This window comes from Dermochelys coriacea, chromosome 12 (assembly GCF_009764565.3).
Source record: "Dermochelys coriacea isolate rDerCor1 chromosome 12, rDerCor1.pri.v4, whole genome shotgun sequence".
NCBI lineage: Eukaryota > Metazoa > Chordata > Testudines > Dermochelyidae > Dermochelys > Dermochelys coriacea.
The window spans coordinates 42636799-42654285 of record NC_050079.1 but is presented as its reverse complement, the minus strand read 5'-3'; the positions used below and the strand labels follow the sequence as shown (position 1 = coordinate 42654285).

The 17487-nt window shown below is 45.4% G+C and overlaps 1 long non-coding RNA gene across 1 annotated transcript; it reads left to right on the top strand.

The window, feature by feature from the left end:
* The first annotated feature begins 1249 nt into the window (after positions 1-1249).
* On the top strand, positions 1250-14055 carry LOC122456262. Its single transcript, XR_006275055.1, has 3 exons — positions 1250-1396; positions 2162-2254; positions 13950-14055. It is a non-coding gene; the product is annotated as an uncharacterized LOC122456262 (long non-coding RNA).
* Positions 14056-17487: the final 3432 nt, after the last annotated feature.

The window sequence follows — 17487 nt, the reverse complement described above, 5'->3', positions numbered from 1 at the left end:
GCATGTAGGGTGGTGAAAGTGCAGGCTGGAGGACTTTGGAGCTTGTCACAGCAGTGTAGTGTGAGAGGGAGCCCAGGCCTGTGGGTCAGGGGGCTCAGTGGTATTCCAGTTCCAGGTGGCACCCCGGGGAACCCATCACAGTGATAATATTGGTATTTTACTTGGTGTTTTCCAGGGTAGATAAAGATTCTTACTATTACTCTACTCTGAATAATTTACATACAGAAGGATGTTAATTTGCATTTCCCTCAACAGACCTAGTATGCTTTAACATATAAGGTATGTTTTTCAAACAGATATTAAATAATCATTGTAAAATGCCTATGTGATAAGGTGAAGGGTTCTTCCATTACAGAGCACAGACATTGGGTTCCATCGCCATAAAATTGGTATTTGCATGGCATATGCAAGTATCTACTAAGAGAACAAAAGAAGTGTCATTACTGTACTCATTATGTGTATTTTTCAGGAAATTAGTACAAAACAAGAATTATAAAATGTTAGGGTTATAGTGATTTTCAAAACTGTATAAACTAAGTTTCAAGGTTAGGCTCTGTGACCATCTTCTAGGTCTTGGAAGCAGAAGGAGCTAAAGAATACCCAAAATACACATATTAAAATTTTGTATTTAACTTGAATATGAAGGCAATTAACTCCCCATGTAATTTTTCCTTCCATGTTCTCTCTCTGGTAAATATAGATTGATGTGAGCATTTCTTTGCCTTTTGTCTCCTTCCAGTGAATTCCTTGCAGTGAATTACTGGCTATACTGTGCTTGTGAGCTCATCTCTTTTCATCTTCCTCAAATCTTCCTCAAATGTCATACACTGTGCGGTGTTTAGATGTTGCTTGTAATTATTAGAATTGGGAACACTGACTGTTGGGAGTCTGTAAGGACAGGAATCAGGAAGGAGGGGGGAGGAGTTGAGAGCTGTGAGAAAGCTACAGAGTGTGCAGCAGCAGCTTGGTAAAGAGTTTTTCACTTTGAAAATAAAGTCCTGTTGAAGCTTGTTAGTACCTTGCTTGGTTGATACAACAACTGTCTTTAATTCTGAAAAACACTGAGACTTTTAAAAAGGCAGCTATCTTTAATGGAACTTAGCGACAGCCCCGAAGTTTTTGGTGTTAGGATACAGTCTGGTATATCTGGCAGCGATGAGGTCAAATCTTGTCCATTTTTGAGAGTACGTATAGTGAGTAGATTGTTTTCTGCTGTGTAATAGTACTCGTTTTATCTCCTCTGAGCAGGGTGTCTCTAATCCCATGAACTATCGACCAACCACTCTTTGAGACAAAGCACTCTGAGGCTAGGGTGAAGGATCTTCCTGCGTTCCTGGAAGAGGAGATGAGGAGTGGCCTGGAGAGTAATCAGAGAGCAAATGACAAGCTGTACTAGGTAAGGAAACCATGTTTGTCTGGGCCAGGTTGTAAGTATTAGGATGATTCTGGTTTTGCCCTCATTTATTTTGAGTAGAACTTTGGCTATTAGAGGAGTTGGTGGGAAAGTGTACAGTAGATCAATGAACAACGAACAATGAAAATGAAAGGCATCCCACAGGGATTGGTGACCCATCCTGCCTCTGGAGCAAAATTGGGCATATCTCTTGTTTATTGCTGGGGCTATATGCAGAATATGCGGTGTAATATGCTGGAATCCTTTTCCCACTTGTGGTCTTGGAAGAAGTGCCTGCTGAGTGTATCTGCAGTCATATTCTGAACACCTGGAAGACAGGCTGCTCATGATCAGATTGTGAGGCATCCTTCATTATGATGACTGTTGGGGAAGAATGTGCAAAGGGGACTCCTGTGCAAACATTGTGATGGTCTTTGCACAAACTGAGGGATTCCTTTGTGCACGTGGGTATGAATAGTAGTATATTTAAAATGTGTTTGTTTGGTGAATAAACAGTTCTGAGCCACCCTTGAAGGCAGTGCATTTGGAGTCTTGCTTGGTCTATGATGAAGGCACCAGCTGCCATGAGCCCCAACAATTGAAGACAGTTCTTGACGGGAGTTTGGGGGCTGTGCTGGATTGTATTGGCTATGTTGGAAAGGGCCACAAACCTGTGCAGTAGAAGGTAGGCTCTTGCTGTTATTTATGATGAGCTCCTATGAATTCTCAGTTTTGCACAGGGGTCAAAGTGACTTTCTAAATGTTCAGTTGTAGGCCCAATTTGAGGAAGATATTGATAGCTTCGGAAATTGCCCAGGAAGTTAGCTCCAGGGAGCGATTCTTCGGCAGCCAACCATTAAAGTAAGAGAACACTAAAGTACCTTTCCTGAGGAGTTGCGCTGCTACTACTGATATGACCTTCGAAAAGATCCTTGTGGTGACAGGCTGAAATGGTGGACCCCGTACTGAACGTGGTTCTGGCTGACAGTAAAACATAGGAATTGTTTGTGATATTGTTGGATTGCAATATGGAATATGCATCCTGAAGGTTGAGGGCTGAGAACCAATCCCCTTGATTTAGTGATGGAATTATTGCTGCAAGTGTCACCATTTTGAATGTTTGTGCCTTTACATAAGTGTTGAGTAGCCTCAAATCTAGGATGGGTCTCCAATTGCCATTCTTTTTTGGTACCAGGAAGTACCTTGAATAAAATCCCTTTCCTTTGTGCTGCATGGGAACTGGTTCCATAGCATCCTAACAAAGGAGAGAGTCTATTTCTTGATGAAGGAAGCTCTTTTGAGAAGGGTCCCTGAAGAGGGGTGGGAAAGAGGAGTTGGTCGGTGGAAGAGTAGTAAAGTGGATGGCGTACCCTGTGGAGATGATCTCTAAAACCCACTTGTCTGCGGTGATAGACTCCCAAGCTGCTTGAAGTGATAAAGGTGGTAACCAAAGGGAGGAAGGCAGATGAATTGGTGCTGATGGTAGGATGACAATAATAATTCAGTCCCTCAACCAGCCTGTTAAAATTGCTGCTTGGAGGTGTGAAGTTGAAAGCTCAGATATGGATGGTTGTCTCTTTTGATGCAATTCATATGACTTCTAGGAGGTCAGAAATGGGGCAAGATGGGATCTCTAAGCCATCTGGGACTTGCTGAACCTTCTCTTGTAGGCTGGTGTATAGATTCCAAGTGAATGCAAAGTAGCCCTGGAGCACTTTACTGTGTGCAGAGATTTGTCCGTGCTATCCACAAACAATTTAGGCCCATCAAAAGGGAAGTCTTCCACCATATTCTGGACCTTTTTAGAAAATCCAAAGAGCTGGAGCAGGAAGCCCTCGTCATAACTACCATTATAGAGATCGAATGGGTGGCAGTACCAGCAGCACTGAGGAAGGCTTGTAGTGAAGTTCTGGCAAGCAGCTGGCCTTCCTCAATAATTTCCTGAAATTGATCTCTATGCTCCTCTGATAAGTGGTCAACAAAAGAGTTCAGTTTGGTGTAATTTATATGATTGTATTTTGCCATTAATGCTTGGTAATTGGCGATTCTAAATTGTAAGGAGGCCTACGAATAAGATTTTCTACCAAATTGGTCTAGACACTTATGAACTTTTTCCTGGGATATGGATTTAGCATGATGCTGTCTTCCACATTTGTTAAATGCGTCAACCACCAAAGAATAAGGAGAGGAATGAGAAAATAAAAACTCTGAGTTGTTTTCTGGAACAAAATATTTCTTATCTGCTCTCTTGCATGTAGGTGGACTAGTAGCTGGTATGTGCCAAACAATTTTTGCAGGGTCCAGAAAGGCCTGGTTGACAGGCAAGACTATGTGGGCAGATGAGGCTGTATGAAGGATGTCAAGCAGTTTATAATGAAGTTCTTTAACCTTCTTGGGAGGGGATCTGCAAGAAGTCAGCAATTCTCTTGACCAGACCCTGAAACCACTTAAAATCATCTGCCAAGTATGGAGGAGGAGGCATAACTGTTCCATCCAGAGACGAACACAAGATGTTGGCTGGAGGAGAGACCTCTTCATTGGCCCTAGCTTCCTGCTCCTCAAAGGTTTCTTCCTGAGGATCAGATCTCCTAGAGAGGGCAGGCAATGAAGGCTGCCTATTTCTGCAATGGGTTTTGTATGAAGCCCTGGAAAATTCCTGGCAATGGGTCACCCTAAGGTCTCAGTACGGCCAACGAGGTGGTGCATAAGGCATAGTAGGGGGCACCCGTGGGTGCCACACCAGCAAGATGGTGGCTGTGATCTTGTGCCATGAGTGGTCATAGGCTCATCAGAGACTTCTGGAAAGCGGCCTCTATAGAAATGAGGAGGAGAGCCCTGAACTGATTTGGGAAACCGAGAGAAGGTCTTCATCAGAAAACCCTCTTCCTCCAACTCACTATGTAATAGTGGAGCACCTGGAGAAATCTGAAGTGAAACTGTCAGTACTGGGTGAATTTCTGGTGATCTCAATAACCTCAGTTGTAAAAATATGTTGGAGCCAAGCAGCAGAGGATTGGGCATCTCAGACACAACCTGGTCCTGGGGAAAACGAAACTCCTGAGGTACCAAGTGTGCTATCAGTATGAGTCTGTGGTCCGCACTGAGGCAATAATGGCCAAGAGTGTCTTGGCTGTTCTGAGGGAAGCGCAGTCATAGCCTGAGCAGGCTTCTTTAGTACCGAAGAAGCAGAGGAAGAGCTCTTCTTTCCACTTCAGTCTGCTGACGGTACTGATGATCTCTCTGGGCCAATGCTTTGTTGTCTTTTGGTCTTGCAGAGGCTATGGTACCTGAGGAACCAGCAGCCTCCTGGGTAATGGTTTGGAGAGCAGATGGTACTGAAGTAGTTGAAGACACTGATGACCTTGGCTTTTTTGAGGTAGATTCCCTACCTCGTGAACTTGCGGTCTTTGGAAGATTTATGAGAGGAGTTTTGGGTCTTCCTCTTAGATGCCTTCGAGGAGTGTGGCTCAAAGATAGTGGAGGCAGCAGACTTGCTCGGAGACTAGCGTATGGTGTGGGTGGGGAGCCTTGGCCTGGGTCAGAAGCAGGATCAGCAGGCTCTCCATCATGAGGAGACCAAATTTGATTTCCCCGGTATCAAGATTTCAACACCAGACAGAAGTTACACTTCTGGGCAATGTGTGATTCCCCAGGGCAATGGATGCACTGGAAGTGCCCATCGCTTACAAGGACTGCCTCCCAGCAAAACAGACAACATATTTGAAACCAGGAGGACTGGACATAACCTCCCAGTGAACAAGAACTACCTTATCTATATAAGATATATGATTAAAAAAACACAGGAAAACAAAGCTACTACTACTTATACCAATACTAAGAACTACTATAAACTAAATACTAGAATAAAAACTTGAACATACTTGAGGTAATCTCAGTGGGGACAACTGTCAGACTTCTGTCTCAGGCCAAGGTGGTTTGCTTGCGCAATGCTATATAACAACAGTACAGGGCATGAGGCTGACTGCATGGACATTGCTATGAGAAATCTCCCATCTAAGGTGTAGGGGGCACAAGCACACCTAGAGTGAAGCACTCGAAGAAGAAAAAATGTTTACTAACCTTTTGTAACTGTTCTTCAAGATGTGTTGCACATGTCCATTCCACTCTTGGTGTGCATGTGCCCTGCGCACAGTCGCCAGAAATTTTTCCCTCAGTGGTACCCGTTGGGGCAGCTTGAGCACCCTCTGCTGCCCTGTGCCACTAGCGCCGGTATAAAGCGCCCAGCCGGCCACCGCCCCCTCAGCTCCTTCTTTCTGGAAACTCTGATGTAGAGGGGAAGCAGGATGGGCTGTGGAATGGACATGTGCAATACATCTCAAAGAACAGTTACAAAAGGTCAGTAACCATTTTTTCTTCTTTGAGTGATTGCACATGTGCATTCCACTCTTGGTGATTCCCAAGCAGTTATATAGATGGAGGGGTGGGAATTCATGTACACCCAGATGGTAACATAGCCCAACCAAATTTGACATCATCCCTAGATTAGTTGGCGATGGCGTAATGGGAGGAGAATGCGTGCACTGATGACCAGGTTGCTGCTTTGCAAATGTCCTGAATAGTGATCTGCACCAAGACCACCAAAATTGTGATCTTGTGGAATGAGCAGTCAGGTTGCTTGGTGGCGAAACATCTTCCTGATCATAACGAGTGTGAATACACAAAGTTTTCCAGGACAAAATTTTTTGTGAGGAGATTGGAAGACCTTTCATTCTGTCTGCTACAGCCACAAACAATTGGCTGGACTGCCGAAACAGTTTAGTCCTTTCTATATAGAATGCTAGAGCCCATTTTACATCCAATGAGTGAAGTCATTGCTCCTTCTTATTTGCATGAGGTTTTGGGTAAAAGACAGGTAAGTAAATCATGAAACTACTTGGGGAAGGAAACCAGGGTAAGGACTTAAATACATCTCATCTTAAAAGAAGACTGTGTACAGTAACTCCGATGTGAGGGCTCATAGTACAGAGACTCTTTTGGCAGAAACAATGGCAATTAGAAAAGCCACCGTCAGGGAAAGGTATTGTAAGCAGCACATTGCTAGTGGCTCAAATGGTAGTCCCATAAGTTTTGACAAGACCAGGTTCAGATCCCTGGGGGAACAGGCTCCCTCACTTGAGGGTTCCACCTTTCTATACCTTAGAGGAATCTGACTGTCATGTCATTTGAAAAAACAGATTGATTACCCAACCGAGGTGGAAAGCTAATATTGCTGCCAGGTGGACCTCGATAGAGGAAATTAATAAGCCTTGACATTTCAGGTGTAACAAAGAGTCAAGTATATTTTGAATCGATGAATGCATTGGTGAGACTCCGATTTGGGAAGCCCAGATGGAGAATCGCTTCCATTTTGACAGTTAGGTGGCCCTGGTGGAAGGCTTTCTAGTGCTTAGTAAGACCTAATGAACTTGGTCTGAGCAAGCCTGTTCTCTGTGATTTAGCCATGGAGCTTCTAGGCCATTAAGTGAAGGAAGCTTAATATCAGGTGGAGCAACTGACCATGGTCCTGGGAGATCAGATCCAAGTGTAATGGGATGAGATTAGAGTCACCATTGAGTGGTCTAGCAGAACGGACAACCAGTATTGGTGGGGCTATTAATATAATGCAGGTGCACTCCCACTTGATTTTTAGTAACACTCTGTGAAGAATGGGATTGGGGAAAAGCATAATAAAGCTCTACTGTCCAGGTTAGCAGGAAGGCATCTGTGATGGAACCCAAACAACGGCCCTTAAGCAAGCGGAATTGGTGACACTTTCTGTTGTACTTGTTCGCAAACAGGTCTATTTGGGGAGTCCCCCAGTGCTGGAAAATATCTCTGGCTACATCTGGGCAAAGAGACCACTCATGGTGACTGGAGAAAGACCTGCTTTGGTGATCTGCCAACTTGTACTGCATCACCCGAAAGTTAAGAACCTTGAGGTTGATTGAGTGAGCTATACAAAATTCCCATTGGCTGCTTCCTGACAAAGGAGGGAAAAGGGCACTCCTCCTTGTCTGTTTAGGTAAAACATGGCTGCAATGTTATTTATAAGAACAAACAAACTTTTGCCCTTGATGTGAGGCAGGAATGTCTGATAGGCAAGACGAACCACTCTGAGTCCTCTGACATTGGTTTGAAGGGAAAGTTCCACCTGAGACCAAAGGCCCTGAGTTCTGAGGGGCGTCAGGTGGGCTCCCCATCCTAGTGCTGACACACCTGAGACCAGAATCATTGAAAGTTGAGGATGAATGCAGGGAATGCCTGCACAAACATTGAGAGGATTCAACCACCAATCCAGCAAGGTGAGGACTTGTGACAGTAGCATGAATAGCATGACAGTTTCTAAATGAAAATGGCTTGGTAAGTACACTGTGGCCAGCTAGGTCTGGAGTGGTCTGAGGAGCAGTCTCGTGTGTTTTACCACATAAGTGCATTAGGCCATTTGGTCTAGGAGCCTCAAACAGTTCCAGGCTGTTGTGATTGGATGACGTTTGACGTGTGTTACCAGGGAATAGATTGATTGGAATCACACCTCCGGGAGGAATGCTCTGGCCTGGATAGAATCCAACACTGCTCCAATAAACTCTATCCTCTGTACTGGACAAATGGTAGACCTGTCTACATTGATTACAAGGCCTAGGGTCCTGAATGTCAATTGGGTGACTTGACTGCTGGACACCACTTGAGCCCTGGACTGACCCTTGACTAGCCAGTTACCCCCATAAGGGTAGACCTGCACCCCAATCTCCTCAGGAATGCTGCCACTATAGCTGCCCTGAGCCCCAGCAGGAGCCATGGGGGCAGAAGCCCCAAGCCCAGGCACCCTGAGCCCCAGCTGAAGCTACAGGGGCGGAAGCCCTAGCCTGGGTGCCATGAGCCCTAGCAGAAGCTGCAAGGGCAGAAGCCCTAAGCCCTGGCAGGAGCCACAGAGGCAGAAGCCGTGAGCCTGGGTGCCTCAAATGCCAGCAGGAGCCACGGGGAGTGTGGGGGGGAGGAGGAGAGAGGGGAGAAGCTCTGAGCTCTGGCAAAAGCAGCGGGGCTCAAGCCTAAAGCCCAGGCACACCAAGTTCTGGCATGAGCCATGGGAGCAGAAGCCCTGAGCTGTGACAGAAGCCCCAATCCCTGGTGCCTCAATCCTTGGCAGAAGCTCTAGAGCTTCCTGCAACAGGGGGAGGTACCCAGAGTTGGGTCTGATCTCCCCCTGAGAGTGCTGTGCAGGGGAAGAACAAGTTCTGTCCCTCCCCAGACCAGCCTGGATTAGAAGCTAGGAGCCCCTGGCTGGGGCCTCCCAGCAGCATGAGGGAGATTGGATTTCATGGGGAATGGCTTATTTCACAGTCCATGACATATTTTTCATGGCCATGATATTGGTAGGGCCCTACCTATAACCCCTATTTCTCTTGCTCTGCAGGTCCTGACAGGCAGTCAAGGCAGAGTACCAAAGGGGCTGTTGAGGCCTATAGTGCTTCATTGAAGCAGCTGGGGTGTACTACCCAAGGGACTTAAGGGCCGCTCTTGAATCTTTTAGTCCATGAAGCTTCGCATCCATCTGTTCTGAAAAGAGCAAAGCACCTTTAAAAGGCAGGTCCTGAACAGTCTGTTGGACCTTCTGCAGGAGCCCAGAGGACTGCAACCATAAACTCATACGCAAGGCCAATGCGGAAGACATGGACCTTGCAGCCGAGTCAGCCACATCCAAAGTGGCCCTCGCCACCGATTTTTCCCTTGTCCAGAAGCGAGGAGAACTCCTGTCTCGTATCTTGTGATAGCAAGTCTTTGAACTTTTGCAGGGATTTCCACAAGTTGAAATTGTACTTGCCCAATTGTGCCTGCTTGTTTGCAATTCTGTGTTGCAGCCTCCCAGTAGAATAAACTTTCCTACCAAACAGGTCTAACTTTTTAAAGTCCTTTGATTTCAGGGTTCCGCTCTGATGCCCTTGACTTTTTTAAGCTCAGTACCAATGTCTTGAAGCTCAGTACCAATGTGGACACAAGAACAAATGGATATAAACTGGCCATCAGGAAGTTTAGACTTGAAATTAGATGAAGGTTTCTAACCATCAGAAGAGTGAAGTTCTGGAACAGCCTTCCAAGGGAAGCAGTGGGGGCAAAAGACATATCTGGCTTCAAGACAAAGCTTGATAAGTTTCTAGAGATGATATGATGGGATAGCCTAATTTTGGCAATTAATTGTCTTCTACTACTAGCGGTAGATATGTCCAATGGCCTGTGATGGGATGTTAGACGGGGTGGGCTTACTACAGAGTTACTACAGAGAATTCTTTCCTGGGTGTCTGCTGGTGAGTCTTGCCCACATACTCAGAGTTTAGCTGACTGACATACTTGGGGTCGGGAAGGAATTTTCCTCCAGGGCAGATTGGCAGAGGCCCTGGGGGTTTTTCGCCTTCCTCTGCAGCGTGGGGCACTTGATGGAGGATTCTCTGCACCTTGAAGTCTTTAAACCATGATTTGAGGACTTCAGTAGCTCAGACATAAGTTAGGGGTTTGTTACAGGAGTTGATGGGTGAGATTCCTTGGCCTGCGTTGTGCAGGAGGTCAGACTAGATGATGATAACAGTCCCTTCTGACCTTCAAGTCTATGATTCTCTCTCATTGGCAATGGACACTACAAGGGACTTGGGAGGAGGGTGTGGTATGTGTGGAGGAACTCTCAACCTTGAGCAGGCATATGATACTTTCGTTCAGCCCCCTTTGAAGTGTGGCAAAGGAATGCAGGCGGTCTGCCACAAAATCTTAACTGGGTCAATAACGGTTTCATTGAGAGACAGGGCTACTCTGGAAGGGCTTGCAGCGGTCAATATGTCAACCAGGCTGTGGGAAAATTCTTAATACCTCTATCTGTATACCCAGGTTCAAGGCCACCCTCTTTAACAACTCTTGGTGAGCTTTATAGTCATCTGGGGGAGGCGACATACTCCCTCCTGAGGCTGCCTCATCGGGGAGGAGGAAGAGGAGACCAACATAGATTGCGGATACTCTTCCTCCCTTTCTGCATCAGCAGGATCCAGTTGAGCTGGCTCTTGGAGGCTGGCACCAGGCTTGGTACCGGAGTTGGGACCGGATGCCATCTGGGCAAGTGATGCCATATGTCCTTCTGAGGCCACCAAATAGGAGAACCTGGAATATTCCCTGGAAACTGGGGGAAACCCTCAGGGTTCCAAAAGGGCCACTGAATCAGTTCAGGTCCCCAGAAACCTCCTGGCCAACCACTTGTTGGTACCCTTGTGCCCAGATCCATAGAAGGGTGAAAACATCTGGAAGTGTGGCAAGATGGGCTTTGGGGATGGGAAGAGTAAGTCCAGATCTCTGATTCAGAAGAGATTGATTCTCCTTCTGGTAACCACAAGGGTGCCATTTCCAATGGCACTGGATAGGTCTGCACCAAGGCAAGCATTGTGGGTTTTCCCTTTGATGGTACTGAAGGACAAGCCAATCTGGGTAGTTGGGTTGGCATGGTACCGAATGTTGTAATGATCCAGCCAATACACCCGTCTGCTGGCACTAATATTGTTGACTCTTGTACTGCCGGTGATACCAGTACCAACAGCAAGAGATGATTCCTGGCAACTACAAATACCTCAGGCATGGTCAGTACCAAGAGAGTATCAGTACAGCATGGTGCTACTGATATAGAAGCCTCTTCTGGCTCTGGACTCAATGGCACCTGTGTAGGTGCCAGAGTCAATGTTGCTGGGTTCTGCGGTACCGTGGTAGAGAAGTGCTTTGGTTTACACTGCACTCTACTCTGATCCCCATGTCTGGCAGCCTTTGGTGCCAGGAATTTCCCCCTTTCAGCAGCCTTTTTCTTATGCCTTTTGCTAGGCATGGGATGGTGATCAGTGCCTGGACTCTGGTATGTTAGGAGGAACACTCTTAATCCGCTCCAAGGCACTTGGTGCCGAGTCTGACTGGTCTGGCCCAGAAACAATTCTCAATGCATCCTCCATGAACAGGAACTTTAGCTTGGCCTCACAATCCTTCTTCATGCAAGGCTGAAAGTCCTTACAGATCTGGCAACAGTCCCCAATATCAGCTTCTCCCAGGCACATCAAGCAGCTTGCATGTGGGTCACTCAGGGGCATAGCCTTTTTGCAGAAGACACAGGGCTTGAAGTCCAGTGACCAAGGCATCCCTCAGCACCGGGGACTGGATGAAAAAGCAATAAACACTGATAACTAATTAACTAACAACTTCATTAAAACTAACTATTTATTATATATAGGAAATGTCCACTGAGAGAACTTGTGAGAGTAGAGGAGCAGTTTCAGCATCTGTCACAGGCAGTAAGAAGAAACTGAGGGGACATGGGGTCAGCTGAGCACTTTATACTGGTGCTAGCAGTGTGCAGCAGCAGAGGGCACTCAAATTGCGCCAATGGGTACCACTGAGGGAAAAATTTCTGGTGACTATGCATGGGGTGTGAGAGGAATTCACATGTGCGATCACTTGAAGTAGTAGTGTTGGTTTGTTCAAGACCAGAGAATAATATTAATTAGTCTGATACATTCAAATTGACTGTATTTTATTTGTGACTGATGGATTGTTGTTTTTTCCAGTACCCATAATCCTGGGTATTGCAGCTGAGAGGCTCAGAAATAAAGCTGGAGATTAGGAATTATAAACTCCCCTTGTATTTTGGGTTGCAAGGGGGTCTGGTGGAATTTTGAGTGATTTTTAAACTTTCCATATATTTTAAAAAGTGTTTGGTATTTTTGTTTTCTTAATGGTAATACGCTCATTTTTGGGAAAGAAATCCTTCTGAAAGCTTTTGTCATTTGTTGAGATCCACTTTAATGGTCTGAACGCGGCCAAAATACTTCTAATTTATTACCATTCAACTTGTATCCTGAAAGATTACTGAAATGTTGATAGCTTCTCATAAAGGTGAAATTAAATTGAATGTGAGAGTGACTAGGTTGTCTGCATATATAGGGTTACTTTGTTGCTTGATATTTCTGCCCGAGAGGCAAGTGGGGCATGTGGCTCTATACAGTCTTACTGAAAAATTAGTTTTCCTTGGAAAAATTAACCTCCATGGATGTGGATCTGAAACCCCCCTAAATAAAGATTGCATGTCTGTTCTCTTGATTAGGCTGTGTCAAGGGACTGATGCTTTGTAAATAGTTAAAATGAGCTGCAGGACATCTCTGTATTATAGACATTCATCTGGCAAGCTGTGAAAGTTGCTTTTAATCTGGGAGGCTGTACCATGAGGACTGCAGGCACTGAGGCACTTGCAAGATTATAACAGGTCTGAATGAATAGTCTAATCCAATTAGACAAATCTATGAGGTGAGATTTCCTCTCCTTCAGACTTGTTTCTATAACTATAATCTAGGGAAACTCTGAAACAGTGACAGGTTTCAGAGTAGCAGCCGTGTTAGTCTGTATTCGCAAAAAGAAAAGGAGTACTTGTGGCACCTTAGAGACTAACAAATTTATTAGAGCATAAGCTTTCGCTGTAGCTCATGAAAGCTTATGCTCTAATAAATTTGTTAGTCTCTAAGGTGCCACAAGTACTCCTTTTATTTTTTCTGAAACAGTGGTGACTTAGACCTCTTCTTGAGTAGAATAAGGGACACTTTTTGTTGCTGAATGTGGTGAATAGCTCCACCTCTGGAAGTTCCCATCTTTGGAATATCCTGCAAAGAATTTGAGAGTCCATCTCCCATATCTGGCAGCCTTTGGTGCCAGGGATTGTCCCCTTTCAGCAGCCTGTTTCTTATGCCTTTTTCTAGGCATGGGATGGTGATCAGTGCCGGGACTCTGGTATGTTAGGAGGAACACTCTTTATCCGCTCCAACGCATCTTGGAAGAAGTGCCTGCTGAACATATCGGCTGTGACATTCTGGACTCCAGGAAGGTAAGAAGCTGAGATTTGCATCTGATAGGCTATATACCAGTTCCACAATTTTATATCTTTGGTGCACAGGGAGGAGGATCTTGCTCCTCCCTGTTCATTGATATAGAACATGCAAGTCACATTGTCCATCATGATCCTGAATGATTTTCCCCAATGAGAGCTGGAACTGAAAGCAGGCTTTTTTGACTACCCTGAGTTCCAACAGGTTGATATCGAGACTGATTTTCTGAGGTGACTATCTGCCTTCAGTTGTGGGGGCACTGAGGTGCGCTCTCCAACCCAACAGTGATGTATCCATTATTACAGTTATTGTTGGAGCTGGGCAAATGAAAGGGATGCCTGGTATGACACTGTGTTGATTTTTCCAACAGTCTAGGGAGTTTGTCAGCTGTAGGGAACCATGACCAGTTTGTCTAAGTTGTCTCTGGCCAGTGAATAGTCCTTCTGAGCCAGCTCTGGAAGCAGTGGAGGTGTAGTCTTGCATGCTCAGTCACAAAGATGCAAGCTGCCATATGACTTAGGAGATGTAAACAGTTTGGGGACTTCCTTTAACTGTCCCCAACCAGAGTTGACAAAGTTATGAATCTTGCTGTGGGCTATCTATGAATCCAAGTATGCCCCTATGAATTGTATTATCTGTACAAAGGTTAATGTGGATTTTTTTATGTTTAGCTGGAGATTCAATTTCTGGAAGAAAGGGCCATCTGGGTGGAATTCAGTGCTGTTTTGTAAGATCGGCTATTGAATAATCCATTGTCAAGATATGGGAAGACTAAAATTGCTTCTCAACGAAGGTAAGCAGCGACTACTGCTAGGATCTTTGAGAATACCCTTGGGACTGAAGGGAGGCCAATTTTCAGTATTGAAAAGGATCCTGGCCTATAGTAAAAGGTAGGTATTTCCTATGCACTGTGCGTATCACTATATAGATATAAGTGTCCTGTAGGTTGAGAGCTGAAAACTAATCCCTGCCTCTGCAGAAGGAATTATAGCTGCCAGAACCACCATCCTCAACTTCTGAGACTTCACAGATTTGTTCAGTAGTCTTAGATCTAAGATCAGTCTCCACCAGTTGTTCCTGTGAGGAGAGAGGACTGTCTCTATAATGCCAAAATAAAGTCGAATGCCCTTCTTGTCTCAGTATTGTCTCATGAGAGGGGTCTCTGAAGAGGCATGGGGATGGCGGGTAAGAGGGAGAGTGAGAGATGTAAAGTGGATGCTGTAGTCTGATGTTATTACCTCTATGACCTACTTGTCTGTTGTAATATGCCATCAAGCATGTTGAAAATGGAAAAGGTGGTCACCAGAAGTGGGACGGTGGGCCAATGGTTGAAGCTTGTGAACAAGAATTGAGGAAAGATTCGAACTCTTGACCTACCCATCAAAATTGTTGTTTGGATGATGACTGAGTACTTGGTGAAGGAGAGTAACTAGTTAGTTCTCTTTGTCTGGAAATTTTGTCTTTTCCTAGAAGGTTCAGTGGGTCTATGAAACCCAGAGAACTGGCAGGATACAATCTCTGAACATTTTGAGACCTACTATATCTCCTTTTGTTCATATCAGTCTACATATCCAGAGATCTTGGCCCTGAAGACCTTTAGTGTGTGCAGAGACTCATCCGCGGTCTTGGACAAGAGCGTTCAATCATCAAATGGGAGGTCCTCAACAGTGTTCTGAACCTCTCTCAGGAACCCTGAGAGCTGGAGCCATGATGTCCTGCACATAACAACCGTTGTGGAGATGGATCTGGTAGCAGTGTCCAAGACATCCTAGGATGCTTGAAGAGAGGTTCTGGCTAATAATTGACCCTCCACAATGATGGCTTGAAATTATTCCCTATGCTCCTGTGGAAGATGCTTAATAAAAGCTGCACATTTATTATAGTTTGTGAAGTTATGCTTGGCCATAATTGCCTGATAGTTTGCAATCTGAACCTGGATGGTCACGGATGACTGAGACTTGTGACCAAAAAAAGCCTAACTTCTTTTGGTCTTTTTCCTAAGGGGTAGACCTATAGTAAAGTTGTATACCCTGCTCATTTAGAGTATCCACTGTCAGGGAATTAGGTACGGGGTGGAAAAACAAAAATGCTGAGTTCTTGGGCAGAGCATAATATTTCTTATCTGCTCATTTAAAAATTGGTGGGATGGTGGCAGGAGTTTCTAACACAGACTAAGGCTGGATCCAAGAGAACCTCATTAATGGGTAGCACAACACGAGTGGGAGTTGCTGATGGCAAAATGCCCAGCAGCTTGTGTTGCAAGTTCTTGACCTCCTCATGAGGTATCTGAAGGGCATGAGAGCCACCCTTTTCACAAGGTCTTGGAACTGCCAAAAATCATCAGCCATAGATGGTGGTGGAGGAATGACTGCTTCTTCTGGAGATGAGGATGAAATAAGAGTTTGAGGGGTGGCCTTCTTATTCACCCTAGTTTTCTGTTCTTCACTCATGCTGGAGGTTTGGTTGTAGGGACTTTGCAACCTAGCCACTCAATGGGATGAACCCTGAGATATGCAGCCCAGAGATCCCAGTATGCCCATAGTGGGGAAACCATATGGAAGAGGGGTGACAGTCACGGCAGATCCCACCTCCATTTCATGGATAAGGATCTTTGTCAAATTCCTGTATGGCTGGATGGATGGGAAGGGGAACACTGAACTGATATGGAAGAGACTGATTGAAAGTCTCCTTCATCCTCCTTAATATCCTCCAATGGAGGGACACCAGTGGAAAAGGATGGAGAGTCCTGTGGTACCAGAAAGCAATGGTAATCCAGAGACTGGGGTCTTGGTATTGGGAGTCCTTTGGTACCCATAGTAAAGGGGACTCATCTAACACTGATGAGTCCTTGGAATATCAAAATTGCTGTGGTACCGAGTGGGTAGGTATCAATGTGGTAGCCGAAGTAGATGGAACTGTCAATTTAGAGTGTGTCAATGCAGGGGCCGAATGTGTCTAGCACTTTGATTTGCCCAGTACCAAGTGTGAAGGCATCAATGGTAAGTCTGCACTAGATGGTACTGGTATGGAGGAGTGCTTGTTCTGGGCTTCCCTGTGTCTTGCAGATGTTACTGGGGGGCTGTTGGAGCCATGCTTCTCTGTAGAGCCATAGACTTCCCAGCCCTGCCAGAGGATGGAGTCTTTTGCTTCTATGGTATTGAGCTGAGTGACTGAGAGTTCCAATGCTGTGGACTTAGTGGGAGACAAGGATCTTTTGGGAACTGGCTTCTTGTGGTGAGATACCAACCTCCTCTTCTGTTGAGCTTTCCCTGAGTCCTTCAAAGCCTTCCCCTTCTCAGGGGAGATCTGTGCTGAGGTCAAAGAGGCACTGGATCTGTCCAGATAAAGATGTCTGGAGGAGTAACTGACCTGACTCGGAAGCATGTTGAAGGAAGTGCTCCATCATCATAAGCCTCAGTTTAATCTCCTGGTTCTTTTGTGCTCTGGATTTGAGATGTGGAACTCTCTCAAGAAGTGGACACACTTAAAATGGTTAATGGGTAGCTTCCTGACAAGAGAGGCAGCATCGGAGAGCCAGGCATATCCAGCCAGGAAAGTATGGGCAGGTCTACACTATGGAGCTCAGTTGACCTAAGTTACGCAACTCCAGCTATGTGAATAAAGTATCTGGAGTTGACATAGCTTAGGTCAACCTTTTGCGGAGTCTACACGTCGATGGGAGAAACTCTCCTGTCGACGTACCTTATGCTTCTCATTCTTGTGGAGTACCAGAGTTGACAGTAAAGCGATCAGTGATCGATTTACTGGGTCTTCACTAGACCCGATAAATCGACCCCTGGTGGATTGATCTCCATGCATTGATCCCCTGGTAAGTGGAGACAAGCCCTAAGGCTCCCCAGAAAAGGTGAGGGAGAGGAAAACAAAGTCAATCCTCTCAGTACTTATCTATTTAACTGTATACTAACAACAAAATAGCACTAACTACTAACACTAAAATAATCCTAAGTAAACTTTACAATAATACGATAATAGTACAAGGCAGACATACTAGGGCTTAATCTCAGGCCAAGGCATTTGAGAAGAAACTAAGGGCGGTTCGCCTGTGTAGCCTATATACCCTCAGCAGGCACCATGAGGTTATAAGCGTGCATGTATAGGCCAAATGGACCTGTGAAGCAAATGCCTCAGAACTGAGGTATAAGGAGTGGGAGGGAAGGAAAAAAACTAAACAGAACCCTTTGCAAATTA